We start from the raw sequence: 15872 nt of genomic DNA on the forward strand, positions 1-15872 counted from the left end.
CCTCTACTTTCCTTTACTATGCTTAAAAGCCTTTTTGGTGTATTTGCTTTTTTGTTGCAGGTATATCTTTGTACTTTTATATTTAATTGCTTCCCATTAGGGGGGCACCTGACATCTAGGGCAAGAAAAACTGATGTAATGGCGTCGGCTGCATGTTTTATACCCTGACGACCTGACGTCATGGAAGAAGGGACAGCAACTAAAGCAGGACCCAAGACTTTGTTAATCAGGCAGACTGAGGGCTACCTGAAAGCAGATAACCCAAATGTAATGACTGCAACAGTGAATACACTCAGACATCTACATTTATGGTAAGTGTACACAGCTGTACTTTTTTTCCTTCAGCCTCAGAACTCCTCAGAAAAGACTTTGCATTCCCTGGATGTTCATAGAAATCTGCGGTATTATCTGGACAAGACCAAATCCACTAGAAAGTCTGACCAGCTTTTTGTCTCTCTTCACCTTAGAGCCCTGGGCAAGACAGCAAAAAAAACATACAATTGCCTCATGGATTTCTAAGGGTATCTTATTTTGCTATTCCTTTCATGGAAAAGAACTGAACTCCAATGTGAAATCCCATTCTACCAGAGCAGCTGCCTCTTTGGCAGCTTTTTTCAGGGGCATTGACTATGCTTCCATTCTGGAAGCAACCACCTGGTCTTCTGTACATACTTTCACCAAACATTACAAGTCAGATTTGATTTCTAGAGAAAGGGCTGGGTTTGGCTGGTCAGTTTTGCAAGGTCTCATCGACTCTGTCTCCCAACCTACTTTCCAGGCTCCTACCTAAAGCTTTGGTACTCTCCCTACTTTTAATGAGTACTGCAACATGAGAGTAGAAAGACACAGAGTAGTTGTGCAAGAACTTACCATAACCATTCTCCTTCCATGTCGCAGTATTCTTTCCTCCCCACCTACTCCCCTTCTTTACTTGTTGGTTTTCTTTTGATTGTTTGTGTTCCTTAAAAGGGTATAACAGCTGCCATATAGTTTTGCAGCTTAAATACTTCCTTGACTGGTGGTATGTGTGGGTCTGGAAAACTTCTTTTCTTCTAGCCTCCCAGGGGTACTGCGGTATGTGGCAGTCAATTCTGAGTTGGGGACGTGCAGACGTCACATGTATAGCCAGTGTAGATTTAGCTCTGACATGCAATGTTGCACGTACCCCTTATCAAAAGACTTTGGTATACTAGCCGGATGTCCAGTGCTGCAAGCAGAAATCTCCTTACTGTTAATGAATACTGCATCATGGAAGAGAAGGACATTTATGGTTATGGTAAGTACTTACACAGCTATTCTTTTCTTTTTCTGAAAAAGGAAAGGCTTGCCAGTTTCCAAAGTTACCTTGTCAAAATAGCTTTCTGATTGTAACATTTTTATTTATAAAACCCAAAATAAGCAATTGCCTAAACCAGTCAAAGCACATTCTACTAGAGCTGTAGCTACTTTTTCGGCTTTTCTGGCCAAAGAATCTTTAGATAGTAGTTGTACAGAAGCCACATGGTCAGGGAAAAAATTCACTGTTCCGAGAAACATACACCCAACACAAGCACACCAAAATAAATAAACCACACACATACATATAACAAAACCCAACCCCACACTAAACCACACATACATTACTAACTATCCACTTACCTTAACCCGCACCCTAACCCTAAGGTCCATAACTATCGCACACATACCCTACAAATCTATACACAAACTAATTAATACACACACATACAGTTAACAAAACACAACCCTACACTACACCATACATACATTACTATCCACTCACCTTAACCCGCACCCTAACCCTAAGGTCCGTAACTCTTGCACCACAGTGGAGGAAATAGCGAAGCCACGGAACAGCCCACCGAAAACTTGCCCTAGGTAAGATTTCGATATTCCGGGGCTTCGCTATTTTCACCACTCGACATTTTGGGTTCGATGTTTTCACATTTGGCGTTGTACCTCTTCGGAATTTTGATATATACCCTTCAACAATTTAGTTTTAACATGATCAGGCAAAGATTGCTCCTTAAGCCAAGCATGCCTTCTGAGCAAAGACCCAGTAACAGAAGCCCTGCAAGAGGCCTCTAATGAATCAAAACCACATTGCAAAGTATGTTTTCCAACTTGTTCAGCAGAATGCATTAAATCCTGAAATTCTTTATTTTCCACAGTCAGGAATCAACATCATTTTCTGTTTAAGCAGTCCAATAACATGTTGCTGATACTTTAACATATGAAACTGGCAGTTTAAAGCCCTAATGGCCAAGGTTGCAGAAGTGTAAACCTTCTTACCCCATCTATCCAGCACCCTGGAGTCTCTATCAGAAGGGGTAGGATTTTTAGCAGTAGAAGCCTTAATGCCCTTGGGCCCCTGTGAAATGGTCTCTGGATCTGCAATAGGATTTTTAAAAAGGAACTTGTGGGACTTAAGGACCCTGTAGTATCGGTCAGCTTTTCTGGGAGCAGGAGGCAGGGAATCAGGGGCCAAACTAGATTCCGAAAAAGCATCAACAACAATGTCTAGTACAGGAGGAACAGCTAAAGGCCTATGCTGAGGTAGGAGAAGGAAATCCCTACGCCTCTTTTTTGAATCAGAAAAATCCTGGCTTTCCCAGTGGAAATGCTCCCTTAGAGTATGTAAGGTTTCCCCAAAAGAAAAATCCTCAGGAGGGGAAGCAGACGGAATGGCGTCCTCTGCATCAGAATCTTCATAAGTAGATAAGGGCAAATCCAGATCAGAAGATTCATAATCAACTTCAGTCCTAGGCCTCTTAGAAGGGTGGGGGGGTTGGTTACCCCTGATTAGAGTTACTAGATCTTTAGCCATTCTTATCATTTGTTTTTAGGCATAGAGGCCTGAGCATGTGGCCTGGGCGTTGTTTTTTTAGGCATGGATCGAGATTTAGACCTAAGTAAAGAAGGAGGCGTATGTTTAATATGGAAGTCCATAGGCCTGAATACACCCTCAGAAGCCGGTGCCTGCACAGCAGCTCCGGACCCATCCAAGGTAGAGACATCCGCGGGTTCCATAGTTGAAGCATCTTGCGGCATACTGGACTCCGAATGGGTCTCAGTGGAGGCCTGCAAATCAGAAGTAGCAGGTATCAGGGGTTGCGAAAGCGCCTCACTGAGTACCGCCGAACTGGCGACTGGCTTAACAGAAGCGTCGTCGGCAGTTTTGGACCTTGGTGGCCTGTCTCTGTCTTTATTTTTGTGTTTTTTTTTTTTTGGAATCCAGGTAGTCGCATGGCTAACCGACAACATTTCTGGATAATTAAGCTGAGAACCGAAATATTTAGAGGTGAAAATATACCGACAACGGATAGTGTGCTGACTAAATAAAGCACAAAACCCACAGCAAGGTACGTCGTGGTCAGGGCCTAGGCAAGGAATACAGTACGAATGAACATTTTATGAGGTATTTGCTTTCCACAAGTAATGCAATTATTAACTTTTACTGACATCGGTAAGGAGTAAGAAAAAGTTTCCTCAACGGGTTACTTCGCTTTAGTTGAAGACCTCGGTTCTGAAACTCGAAAACGAAAATTTCAGGAGTCGGCCGACTGGCACTTGCGAACGGCTTCTGCTTCAGGCACCGCATGGCAAGAAAGACTGGGGTAATGGCATCGGCTGCATGTTTTATACCCCTGACGACCTGACGTCATGGAAGAAGGGACAACAATCGACGCAGGACCCAAGACTTTGTTAATCAGGCCAAATGAGGGCTACCTGCAAGCAGATAACCCAAATGTAATGACTGCAACAGTGAAACACAAAGAACATCAGGCAGATTAATGGACAGATTCAAGGAGAGCTCAATAACTACCTGAGGCATGAAGGAAGGATTGGTCCTGATGGAGACCCTATCTCTATGGAAGATAAGGTATGGAGGAGTGCACATAAGGGCTTGGATTTTGGAGATCCTCCTAGCAGAAGTAAGGGTTACCAGCAAAACTGTTTTCCAAGTACATAACTTAAGAAATGCTGAATGGGCTGGTTCAAAGGGAGGTAATGCGAGTTTTTCCAGCACAAAATTAAGGTCCCAGGATGGAGGAATAAGCTTATGAGGAGGTCTGATATGGAGGACCCTTTTTAAAAAGAGTTTAAATTCTAGCTTGGATGCTAATGGGGGTACTAAAGGGAGACAAGCAGAGATGGCTGACAAATGCACTTTTACAGAATACGCCAGTCCTGAATGAAGCAGCTCACACAAATAAGAAAATACCATAGGTACTAGGGCAAACAATGGGTCCTGTTTGTTCTCGAGACACCACCTTTTACATTTAGATAAGTAATTTCTCCTGGTACTAGGTTTCCTGGCCTCCTACAGGACATTGGAGTATGTCCTCTGAATACAGGTGTCTAAAGGGGATCAAAATTCTATCACCCATAAGGTCAGTTTGAGGTTGTGCACCTGAGGCAGTATGAGGGATCCCCTGTCTTGTGTGAGCAGATCGAATCGGTGAGGTAACCTGTGGTGATTGCCCTTGGCTAATAGAAACAGTAGGGGAAACCAATGCTGTCTTGGTGAAAAGGGGGTCACAAGCAGGATTTTTGAATTGTCCCTCTGAATCTTCAGAAGGACTTTTTGAATAAGTGTGAAGGAGGGGAAGGCATAAAGAAACATCCCCTCCCATGAAAAAGAGAAGGTGTTCACCTTCCAAGCCTGTGGATGTTCTGGGAGAGGCAAACAGATCTACCTTTGGAATATCCCACCTGTGAATAAGATCCAAAAACACCTCCCTGTGAAGCAAGGTTCTGCTAAGGGTTGATTTAATGGAGGTTGAGGGGTCCCCTGGAAGGGGGGAACTGCCCACCAAGTCATGAAGTAACTGTTTTGTATGATTCCCTGAAGTGATTTTCTGTCAGGAGGGTAGGGAAAGCGTTACAGAGGGTCAGGGGGATGGATCTGGGTCAAGGTGGGTTTGAGTTGGTGGAGGGTCTAGGAGTGGTTTGCGTCCTAGGGTGTCTTTGTCCCTTAGACTGGACTGCAGAAGAGTGGGAGGACTGTCTCCTTACAAAGCTGGTCTTTTGTGGGTAGCTCTAGGACGGGGGCGAGATGAACAAATTTTTCAAATTTTGCAGATCTTTGCCCTTTTCTTGGAGGGATTTCAGGAGTTCAGTTGAAGTGGTGCCAAAAAAGGCTTTATTATCCAGAGGTGCATCAAGCAATTTGGCATGTACATCCAAGGGGAGAGGCTGCAGTCTTAGCCAGGCATACCTTCTCAGTACAGAACCAGATGCTGCAAACTTGGATGTAGCTTTTACAGAATCATACTTGCACTTGACTGAATGCCTGGTCACCTGAGAGACAGTAGAGAGCAGGGCAGTTAGACGACACTTAGCAGGAGAATCTATTACATCAGACAGCCTTAGACCATGAATCTAGGACAAATTTAGCCATGTGGGTTTGATAATTAATAGCTCTAATGGCCAGGGTGGAAGAACTATATATTTTCTTCCAAAGTCTGTCAATGAACTTGCTATCTTTATCAGTTGGGAACAAAGTAGTAGAGGACAACTGCCTGGTGGATTTGTCTGCTGACACAGCAATAACTGCAGAGTCTGCATGAGGATTCTTGAGCAGGAATGATGCCTGTTGGGGAACCTTATAAAATCCATCAGATCGTTTTGAAGCTGGAGGCTGAGAGTCTGGGTTCTTGGGTTCTGACAGGCAGCCTGAAAGGTATCCTGGAAAGCTGGGAGCAAAGGGGGAACTGCAGACAGGGAAGGTTGTTCCATGTGCAGAAGTTCAAAATACCTTTTTTTTGTCTCAGTCACATCAGAAACCTCCCACTTAAAATGCTGTCTCATTAATGTAATGGTATTCCCAAAAGAATATTCTTCCTCAGGAGAGTCGGGACTAAGACAGTCCTCTTCTTCAGGGGTAGCAAAGTCCTTGAGGGACTCAGTTTGGAAACAATAAGCCAGGGATTCATCTGAGGAAGAGGTTTTTTCCTCTGAGTCTTCCAGGGGCTGCACAGGAGGTTGAACTGGCTGGGGCCCCCTGAGACTGAAAGGCCTGGAAGGCTCTGAACAAGTTCTGTGAAAAGGCTTCCAATCCTGGTGCAGATTCTGTAGTTCTGTGCCTTTCTTGTTTCTTTTTTTAAGGAAACAGGAGAATAGTTATTTTGGGAGCCAACATCGGGGTGGATGGTAAATCAGCAGTAGGCCCCTCCGATGCCACAAGCCGTGGTTCCCCCTCATCATCAGGGCCTGATGGTTGAACAAGCTCAGTGGACGTACTCTGGATTTCCGCTGAACCGGCTTTCAGTACAGTTCCCAATTTCAGCGGTAAAACTGATGTCCGATATGCCCTGAGCTATCTGCCTCGAAAGTCTCACCGGACTCCTGAGGTGCAGGATGGGCATCAGGCCTAACTTTTTTGGCCTTCTTCTGAGGAATGCTCCTTGGAGATACCTACCCCGCCCTCCATACCTGACGCCAAACGGAGTGTCTGAGTTTACAAGTATAAATTTAAAGCATCCAGATGGCTTCTCAAAGTTTTGGGAACAAAGGACTGGCAGATGTCACAAGACTTGTAGTCATTGTCTGCCCCTAAGCAAAACAAGCATGTGTGCATGTCCTTGTGTGGAATCTGTCTTCCACAAGCACACTTTCCCTTCCTAGCTGACATGTACGCCTGGAATACAAGAAAAAAGTGGATAATCAAAAATCCCAAAAGGTTACCTAGCTTGAAAGCGGACAGCCGAAGGCAAATGAACAACCAGATTCCACGAGCTGGCGATCGGATGTCTGTAGATAACTATGGCAGAAAAGTTCTAGGGTTGGGTACGTGCAGATGTCACATATATAGTCAGCGTAGGTTTATGGCTCTGACATGCAACGTCGCATGTAACCCTTATCAAAAGATTTTGGTATACTGTCTGGATGTCCGGTGCTGCAGGCAGCAACCTCCCCTACTGTTGTGAATACTGCAACATGAGAATAGAAGGACATCAACTGATTCATTTTTCTGAAATCCTTTGTTCTGCACAAATAAAAACACAATTGTCTGTGAACATCCAATGAGTGTAACATATTCTACTTTGTTTACAAATTCGGGGAAAAAACTGGCAGTTCAATGGATTGGGTGAGATTAGTCTCAAATTATTTTGGGCAGAAAGGAAGGGTTAGCTCATAAGGAAACAGTTTTTATGAAAAAATAAATAAGGAAGCTTTATAGATAATGCTTGTAATTCAGATATCCTTCTTGCTGAAGTGATAGCCATCAGAAAAAAATGTTTTCCAAGTCAAGAATTTTAAATCACAATTTGCTGTAGGTTCGAATGGTGAATGAATAATATGAGATAATACAAAATTCAAATCTCAAGGAGGGGAAAGACTTTTATAACTGTGAGCTTTGGCCAGCTAAGACCTGCATACAATCAACTGAACGCATAAGTGGAGTTAAGTAAATTTTTATCTGCACTTTTATCAAATAATACACGATTTAAAGTAATTTGTTTGTGTTGCATTGAGCAATACCTAGCTGGAAGTTGTGACTGTTTTTTTTTTAGTAGGTCTTATACAAGTGGTATTTTCAGTTAAGGCTTGTTAAAAAACCTGCATAGCCAGTGATAAGTGGGTGGGGGTAGTTTACTTCATTGTTATTCAGTTTCTGTCTTATACAAGTGGTACAGTGAATTATTTTCTGTTTAAACTGTGAGCTTTGGCCAGCTAAGACCTGCATACAATCAACTGAACGCATAAGTGGAGTTAAGTAAATTTTTAGCTGCACTTTTATCAAATAATACACGATTTAAAGTAATTTGTTTGTGTTGCATTGAGCAATATCTAGCTGGAAGTTGAGTTTTTTCAGTAGGTCCCCACCCACTCTCCCTGTTTTTGTCTTGGTGTTAATCTTGGTGGCTTTGAAACTGCCCGCCCCTCTCTTAAATTTGCACTTGGATACTCCTCCTGGGCCCATCTCATTTGCTCACTCAAAAAAAAAAAAAAAAAATTATCTGCTTTTACTGTATTTGTGTTTCTTCCTACTTTATTTTGCTTTTGAGTCATCTTAAAAGTACTCAATTGTATTTATCACTGCTTGGTGCAACTCATTCTAAGCCTTTTAGTTTAAGCACATGGGCTTCAGACCAGTTGTTTTACAATAAGAAGGTTTGTGGTCTGCACTGTAGTGGCAGAACAGGTAGCTTACATCCTTCTAAGTTGGGAACTGCTGATTGAGGGCACAGTGTCTGTTATTCTCAAAGTGTATTAATTCTGGTTTAAGCACTTGGGCTTCAGGCCAGTTATTTTACATTAAGAGGGTTCGTGGTCTGCACTCTTGTGGGAGGAGAGGCTGGACTCTGCCCTTCTGAGCTGGGAATTTCTGGTTAAAGGCTTAAAGTGCCTGCATATTTTAACTGCTTCTTACTGAAATTGGTACACCTTTGTTTGCTGTAGCATAGACTAGATGCAGGCCTGCTGAATCTAACTTTGTTTGTATAACTTGAGCACTAATCCAGGCATTCTTTAAAGTATTCAATTGTATTTATTACTGCTTGGTAGTAACTTGATTAAAGTGTAGCTATCATTCTAAGTCTTTTGGATTAAGCACTTGGGCTTCAGACCAGTTGTTTTACATTAGGAAGGTTTGTGGCCTGCACTGTGGTGGCAGGACAGGTAGCTTACATCCTTCTAAGCTGGGAACTGGCTGATTGAGGGCTCAGTGTTCTGTTATTCTAAAAGTATATTAGTTCTGGTTTAAGCACTTGGGCTTCAGGCCAGTTATTTTACATTAAGAAGGTTTGTGGTCTGCACTCTTGTGGGAGGAGAGGCTGGACTCTGCCCTTCTGAGCTGGGAATTTCTGGTTAAAGGCTTATAGTGCCTGCATATTTGAACTGTTTCTTACTGAAATTGGTACACCTTGTTTGCTGTAGCATAGACTAGATCCAGGCCTGCTAAATCTAGCTTTGTTTGTATGCTTGTTTGTTTGCTTGTTATTTCCCTGAAACGCTAATTCCACCTAAAACACTGCTTTTCAGCACTTCTGTGGATCCCTAGTGATATATGCATTGCTTACTGTACTTATTTCCTTGTTTCACTTGAAAGAAAGTTACTGTTTGTCATTTTTGCATTTAAGTTACCTGTAACACATTGCATTTAAGTTACCTGGCACTTGCTCACTAAAGCAATTATATAAGTCAGCACTAAAAAATTAAAAGCACTACACCCTCACAAACTCTCCTTGAGTACCTTGTCACCCATTGGCCCTTTTTTTTCAATTATAAAAGGAATTCCCAATACTATTCTAGCATGTCCAAAGGTCAGTTGTCAATCTCCTCTCCGGTCCAGTTGGTGAATCTGGGAATCTTGAGGCAATGTTACAACTGCCTCATGTACACAGACAACCCTCTCCTCCTCCCAACAAATTCCAACACAGGTGAGAGATGCAACCATATAGCCAAACTGGAAGCTAAGCTCTCTCAACTCAGTACAGGCGTAACCAGTCAGGAGGAGAAGGAAACCACACTCACTACAATTCCAGTCTCACATAGACCTACCACGACAGCAAACCAAACACATAAACACACAAAAACATACTCGGAGGCTCTAAATAAAAATCTGCCTAAGCAGCAGAGACCTCCAAAGCACACACCGAAGCAACCGCTACCCCAAAACAAAACACGTGCAACACATAGCTCACAAAGCCAGTGTGCCGAACAGTCACAGCCCTTAAGGCTAAACAACACACCTGATACACTTGTAATAGGTGACTGACTCTACCGTCAGGCACACTGACGTCCCGCTCACCAGGCTGAACAAGGAGAAGGTCACGGTGAGCTGCCTGTCGGGCGTTAGGATCCGCCACATAACACAAGCACTCAGGTCACTCCAAGGCAAGTGCAAATATGACTCGGTCATTGTCCATGCTGGTGTGAATGACCTGAGATGCACCTCCCTGGACTACATGAAAAGAGACATAGAGGAGCTCTCTGAGCATGTAGCCCAGGCTGGTATGACCCTGACCTTGAGTAGCATCTTACCCTCACCAAGAATGATGCCACAATATGAAGACAAGATGATCAATTTCAACAATTGGCTTAAGTATTGGTGTCATTCAAAGGGGATCCAATGCCTGTCAAACTGGGATGACATGCTCGACAAGCCACGATGCTTCACTAGGGATGGCTTGCACCTATCACCCCTGGGCTTTCGGATATTGGCAAAGGCTCTTGCTACCCCCATAGTGCCTTTTTTAGGCAAGGCTCAAAAGACAAACCCACCTCCATAGGTATCACAAGAGATAAGGAACTAAGAGTAGTGCTACTCAACGCCAGAAGTCTAAACCTCAAGATGCACGCACTCGAAACTTTCCTTAGCATGGAGAACATCGATATCTGTGCAGTAACAGAAACCTGGTTCAAGGCTCCCGAGTGCACCCCAGCACTACCAGGTTATACCTCATACCATGCTTTTCGGCCCCAAAACTTGGACCGAACCACAAAAGGAGGGGGAGTATCAATATTCGTCAAAGATACCCACACTTCCAGGTTGGTGGCACAGCACGAAGCATTAGAGACTATCCATGTGCAACTAACAGTGGGTAAAACTGCCTTCCAGTTTATAGCCTGCTACAGACCACCCTCCCAAACCCAAGAACCCACTCGGCCTTCCTGAGAACACTGGAAAATATGAAGGTCTCTCCAAACACCATTATATTGGGTGACTTCAACTACCCAAACATAGACTGGGAGCATTACTCTAGCTCCAACACCCTAGCCCAAAGGTTCCTAGAATTTATAAACTCAAATGCTATGGAACAACTTGTTACCACTCCCACAACAGGGGAAAACATACTGGACCCGATCATCACCAACATGGGGACTCTATGCTCCAGACCAGAAGTGTATCCCTCACTGGTAAGATCAGACCATAAACTAATCTCACTGGATATTCACATCCCGACCCCACCCCCTGCCCAGAAAACCACAGTGAAAAACTTCTCTAAAGCAAATTTCACACTCCTCAAAACCGAGGTGGAATCCTTCAAAGCCCCCGGCCGGGCCTGTGGAAAATACAGCCCAGACCGCAGAATCCTTTATAAACGCATTCTATGAACACCTTCAGGAATGCATGGATCATGCAATCCCAAATAAAACCAAGACCCAATCCTCCAAAGGCAGATGTCCTGTCTGGTGGACCCCAGCCATAAACAAACTATACAATAGAAGGAGGAGGAAGCTACTACATGACAGAGCAAAATCCCAAAAAGGGAAGGCATCTTTGATCAGTATTAGCAAAAAACTACGGGCACTCAAAATCGTCTAAGGCCAGCTTCGAGAGAAAAACTGCACAGGACACTAAGGATAATCACAAGGCGTTCTTTAGTTATGTTAGGAACCTGGGTGGGAATTCCCAGATATGCTGAGAATTAGTACAAAATGACAAAAAATACACCAAACCCACAGACATTGCCAACATCCTAGCTGACAGGTTCAGCGCAAACTCCCCCCCCCACCAAAAGGGCAAATATCTATCCCAGCAGAGTGCTGCCCCCCTGACATCTCAAATGCTCAGGTAAGAGCCGCCCTCTCCAACGCAAAAAACACAGCATCAATGGGACCAGACGGTGTCCCGGGCTGCTTCCTACATGAACTCCAAGAAGAGCTAAACCCAAACATAAAACCACTGCTCGATCTCAGCCTTACTACAGGTTATGTACCCAAAGAGTGGCGTACAGCAACAGTGGTCCCTCTCCACAAAGGTGGTGCCTCAACAGATCCTGGAAACTATCGCCCCCATAAGCCTGACTAGCTTGGTCTGCAAAGCTATGGAGAGGATCATCATGGACCTCATAAATAAAGATATTGGGGACCTACAGACACTGGATCCTACCCAGTTCGGCTTTGTTAAGGGTAGATCCTGCCTCTTAAACCTGGTCGATTTCTTTGAAACAGTCACCAAGGCCATTGACGAGGGGAAGGTGGTCCACACAGCCTACCTGGACCTCGCAAAAGCCTTCGATACAATACCCCAATCTGGCATTATAGATAAGCTCACCAGCTTAAATATAAACCCCTATGTCACTAGATGGGTTGCAAACTGGCTCAAGGACAGAACCCACATGGTTAGAATTGCTGGAGCCATGTCAGACTCCAAACCAGTTACAAGTGGCGTCCCACAAGGCTCAGTCCTGGGACCTCTCTTGTTCGGTATATATTTCTCAGAGGTACAGGCCAACATGGAAGGACTGTGGCTGACCAAGTTCGCAAATGACTGCAAACTAGGCGCCATAATCAACTCTCCAGCCGACACAAGCATCCTCCAAAAGGGCCTCATAGAAACAGACAACTGGTGCCAGAGCCATGGCCTTAAGCTAAACGCCAAAAAGTGTATAGTCATCCCCTTTGGCAAAAACAAAGTGCCCACAAAGTACCACATAGGTGGTAATCCATTAAGTACGGAAGAGGTAATTAGGGACCTGAGGACCCAAGTTGATAGCAATCTCTCATTTGACAACCAAGTGGCCAAAGTGGTTAGAAAAACATTTTATATAGCCCACCTAATCATGAAGGGATTCACATCTAGATCAGGGGAGGTCATCGTGCCTCTTTATTCATCCCTCATCAGGCCCATAATTGAGTACAATACCCCTTTTGGGATGTACCTTACCAGACACCTGCAGCAACTGGAAAGACCCCAAAAGTACCTCACCAAGAGGATCAATGGGCTCAAACAGATGCCATATGCTGCCCGGTTAAAGAAACTCCAGCTCTACTTAGTGGCATACCGCCTGCTCAGAGGCGATCTGTGCCTGACGTAAAGCCATGTCCAACCCGGAATTAATGGAAATGCTGCACCTCAGAAAATCCAAATCCCATCGTGCTACATTCTTGAGAGACTTGAACCTCAGCACTGAAATAAATAGGACATGCTGGAGAGACAGATTCATAACCCAGAGACTCCCTTCACTCTGGAATAAAATCCCTGTCCAGGTTAGGCAGAGTCCCTCATTGACTCTCTTCAAGAGGAATCTTGATGAGTGGATGGGGGATCGTAGGTTTACCCCGGGTATCACTTCTGTGTCACTGTTAGACAGAGGCACAGTATACTAACCTCGAAAAAGGGCATAGCAAAATTAATTTAAAATGGGTGGCGAAAGCCAAACACACTCTGGCTAGGCTTATAAATGCCCTAGGCCAGATAGCCTACTATGAACCTATGAACCTATAAGGTGGTTTCAACAACAAAATACCTTTTAAAAAGGTCTTACAAAGCTTATGTAACATAACAGAAGAGCCATTCTCTCCCAGATAACTGGAAATGGCAGCTAATTGAACTCTTACGGTGGCTGCTGCAGCATCTTCATTAAAACGTTTTGCTAGGAAGTCCAGAATGCGGTGTAACAGGGCAGTAAAGGAATCACTATTACTGTCTGTGGCACACACTACAAACCTTTTCCACTTGCTTCTGTAAAGTTTGTGTAGAAGATTTATGTGAAGAAAGTAAAATGCGTCTCAATGAAGAAGAAAAGGGAGGATGGAACTGGAGCAGCCATGCTGTCAATTTTAGATTTTAAGTCCGGAAGAACCATTCCTTACAGATGTGAAAATGAGTCTGGAACTGGGTCAAGAATTCATGGATCTTCCTGAAGATAAGGCCAAAGAAAGGGAAACCAAATCTGTCAGGGTCAATGAGGATGACTGTTCTCTTCAACACAGTTGCTTTCTGCAATACTTTGGGAATCAAGGGGTTGGAGGATAAGCATATAGAAGTTCCGGGGGTCAACTGTTTACCATTGCATCCCTCGATGACTCCCCCTGAGGGGGGATTACGGCAAAGTAGTTGCTGCATTTGTTGCTCATGGGTGATGTAAAAAGATTGCAGCAAGGCTGACCCCATTTCTGGAAAATCATTTCTGCAGCTTCTCGTTTGAGGGACCACGCATGAGACATCAGAATTGTCCTGCTGAGCTTGTCCAATATCAAAATGGATTTCCCCTGGAATGTGCATTGCTACCACAAAGCGATTGGAAGATATCGCCCACTGCCAAACTCTGAGGGCTTCCTGACAAAGGGGATATGATCTGGTTTCTCCCTGTTTGTTGGTGTTCCAGACTACCAACAAGTCTGACTGGACTGCTATCGTTCTGTGAGGAAGACAGTCTTGAAAGGCTTGCAACGCTACAAGCACTGGTCTCATCTCCAGAACATTTATATGCAGATGGGCCTCATGGGGGACCAGGTGTCTTGGACTGTCCTTCCCAGATAATGCCCCCCCATCTGTGAACTGTCCATGGTCACTGTGGCCTGGGGCTGGCTGGATACAAACGGGCGATCTTGAGTGAATTGATCAGAGTAAATCCACCAATGAAATTCTTTTCTGCATACATTGCTAATCAGAATTTTGTGAGACTGGTAGCTCTAGAAAGGACGTCGACAATAAACACTGCAGGACTTGCATATGAAGGTGGGCTACAGGTACTAGTACTATTGAAGCTGCCATCGCCCCCAAGACTTGTAGCACTAATTTCACGGGTGCTTTCTTCTTGTGAATAAGAATCTTTACTTGATTTTTCAAAGAACAATTCTGTAGTTTGGAAGTTTTGCTATCATAGGTTGGTATTAGGCTATCGGCCCTAGGGCCTATACAAGCCTAGCCATAACAATTCCCTGGCTATTTCTTCCCACAATATTTACTTCCCTGGACCCCTGTCAAGCAGGACGACTGACGTGACCCCGGGGTGAATTTCCTATCTCCCATCCAGTAGTCAAGGTTCCTTTTTAAGAGGGCCAAAGAGGTGCTCTGCTTGACATGTATGGGCAGTCTATTCCAGAGTCTGTGGAATCTCTGGGTCAGGAACCTATCCCTCCAGCATGTTTTGTTCATTGGGATGACAAGGTTTAGATCCCTGGAGCATGTGGCTTCTGAGGGATTGGGATATGTCTAAGTGTAGCATATTCAACAGCTCTGGGTTTGACATGGCCTTGTATGTTAAGCAAAGACTGCCTCTGAATAGACAATATGCGACAGAGTATAGCTGGAGTTTTTTTAGATGGCCAGCATAGGGCATCTGCTTTAGGCCTGTGATTCTTTTAGTGAGGTATTTCTGCGGCCTTTCCAGTTGTTGCAGATGTCTTGAGAGGTACATACCAAACGGGACATTATATTCTATAATGGGTCTAATGGGGGATGAGTACAGTGGGACAATGACCTCCTTTTTTCTGGATGAGAAGCCCCTAGTGATGAGGTGTGCCACATAGAAGGATTTCCTGACTGATGTGGTTATCGAAGGTAAGACCATTGTCCACCTGTGTCCCCAAATCTCTTATCACACTTTCGGTGTTTAGTGTACTGCCACCTATGTGGTAATTCACGGGTACATGTTTTTTTCCTAAAGGGGTTAACTATACATTTCTTGGCATTGAGCTTGAGCCCATGGCTCTGGCACCAAGCATCTGGAGCTGGATTTGGAGTTGGCTACTTTTACAGTGTGGGTTCTGTCAGTACACCAGTTGGCAACCCATCGAGTGACGTAGGGATCAATGCCCAGCTTAGTAAGTTTATCTATGATTCCAGAGTGTAGGATGGTGTCAAAGGCCTTGGCGAGGTCCAGATAGGCTGTGTGGTTCACCTTACCCTCGTCCACAGCTCTGGAGACTGATTCGAAGAAGTCAATCAGGTTCAGGAGACAAGATCGGCCCTTCACGAACCCAAACTGGGTGGGGTCCCAGTGGTTTCATAATACATTCCATGACCTTGCAGATCAGGCTCATCAGACTGATGGGTTGGTAGTTCCCAGGATCCAAGTTGGATCCCCCCTTGTGCAGTGGGATAACTGTAGCGGTGCACCACTCAGTGGGCATAAAGCCTGAGTGAGGCTATGATTAAATATGACACTTAGGTGAGGTGCCAGTTCATTTAG

The 15872-nt window shown here is 44.4% G+C and overlaps 1 protein-coding gene across 5 annotated transcripts in view; it reads right to left on the reverse strand.

Annotated features, from left to right (window-relative positions):
* The window catches only part of PPP2R5C (protein phosphatase 2 regulatory subunit B'gamma), a 2766797-nt gene that overhangs the window by 299291 nt on the left and 2451634 nt on the right, over positions 1-15872 (reverse strand). The gene's annotated exons all lie outside the window — the stretch shown is intronic.

Source organism: Protopterus annectens, chromosome 6.part0 (genome assembly GCF_019279795.1).
Source record: "Protopterus annectens isolate FY-2018-M chromosome 6.part0, PAN1.0, whole genome shotgun sequence".
Taxonomy (NCBI): domain Eukaryota; kingdom Metazoa; phylum Chordata; order Ceratodontiformes; family Protopteridae; genus Protopterus; species Protopterus annectens.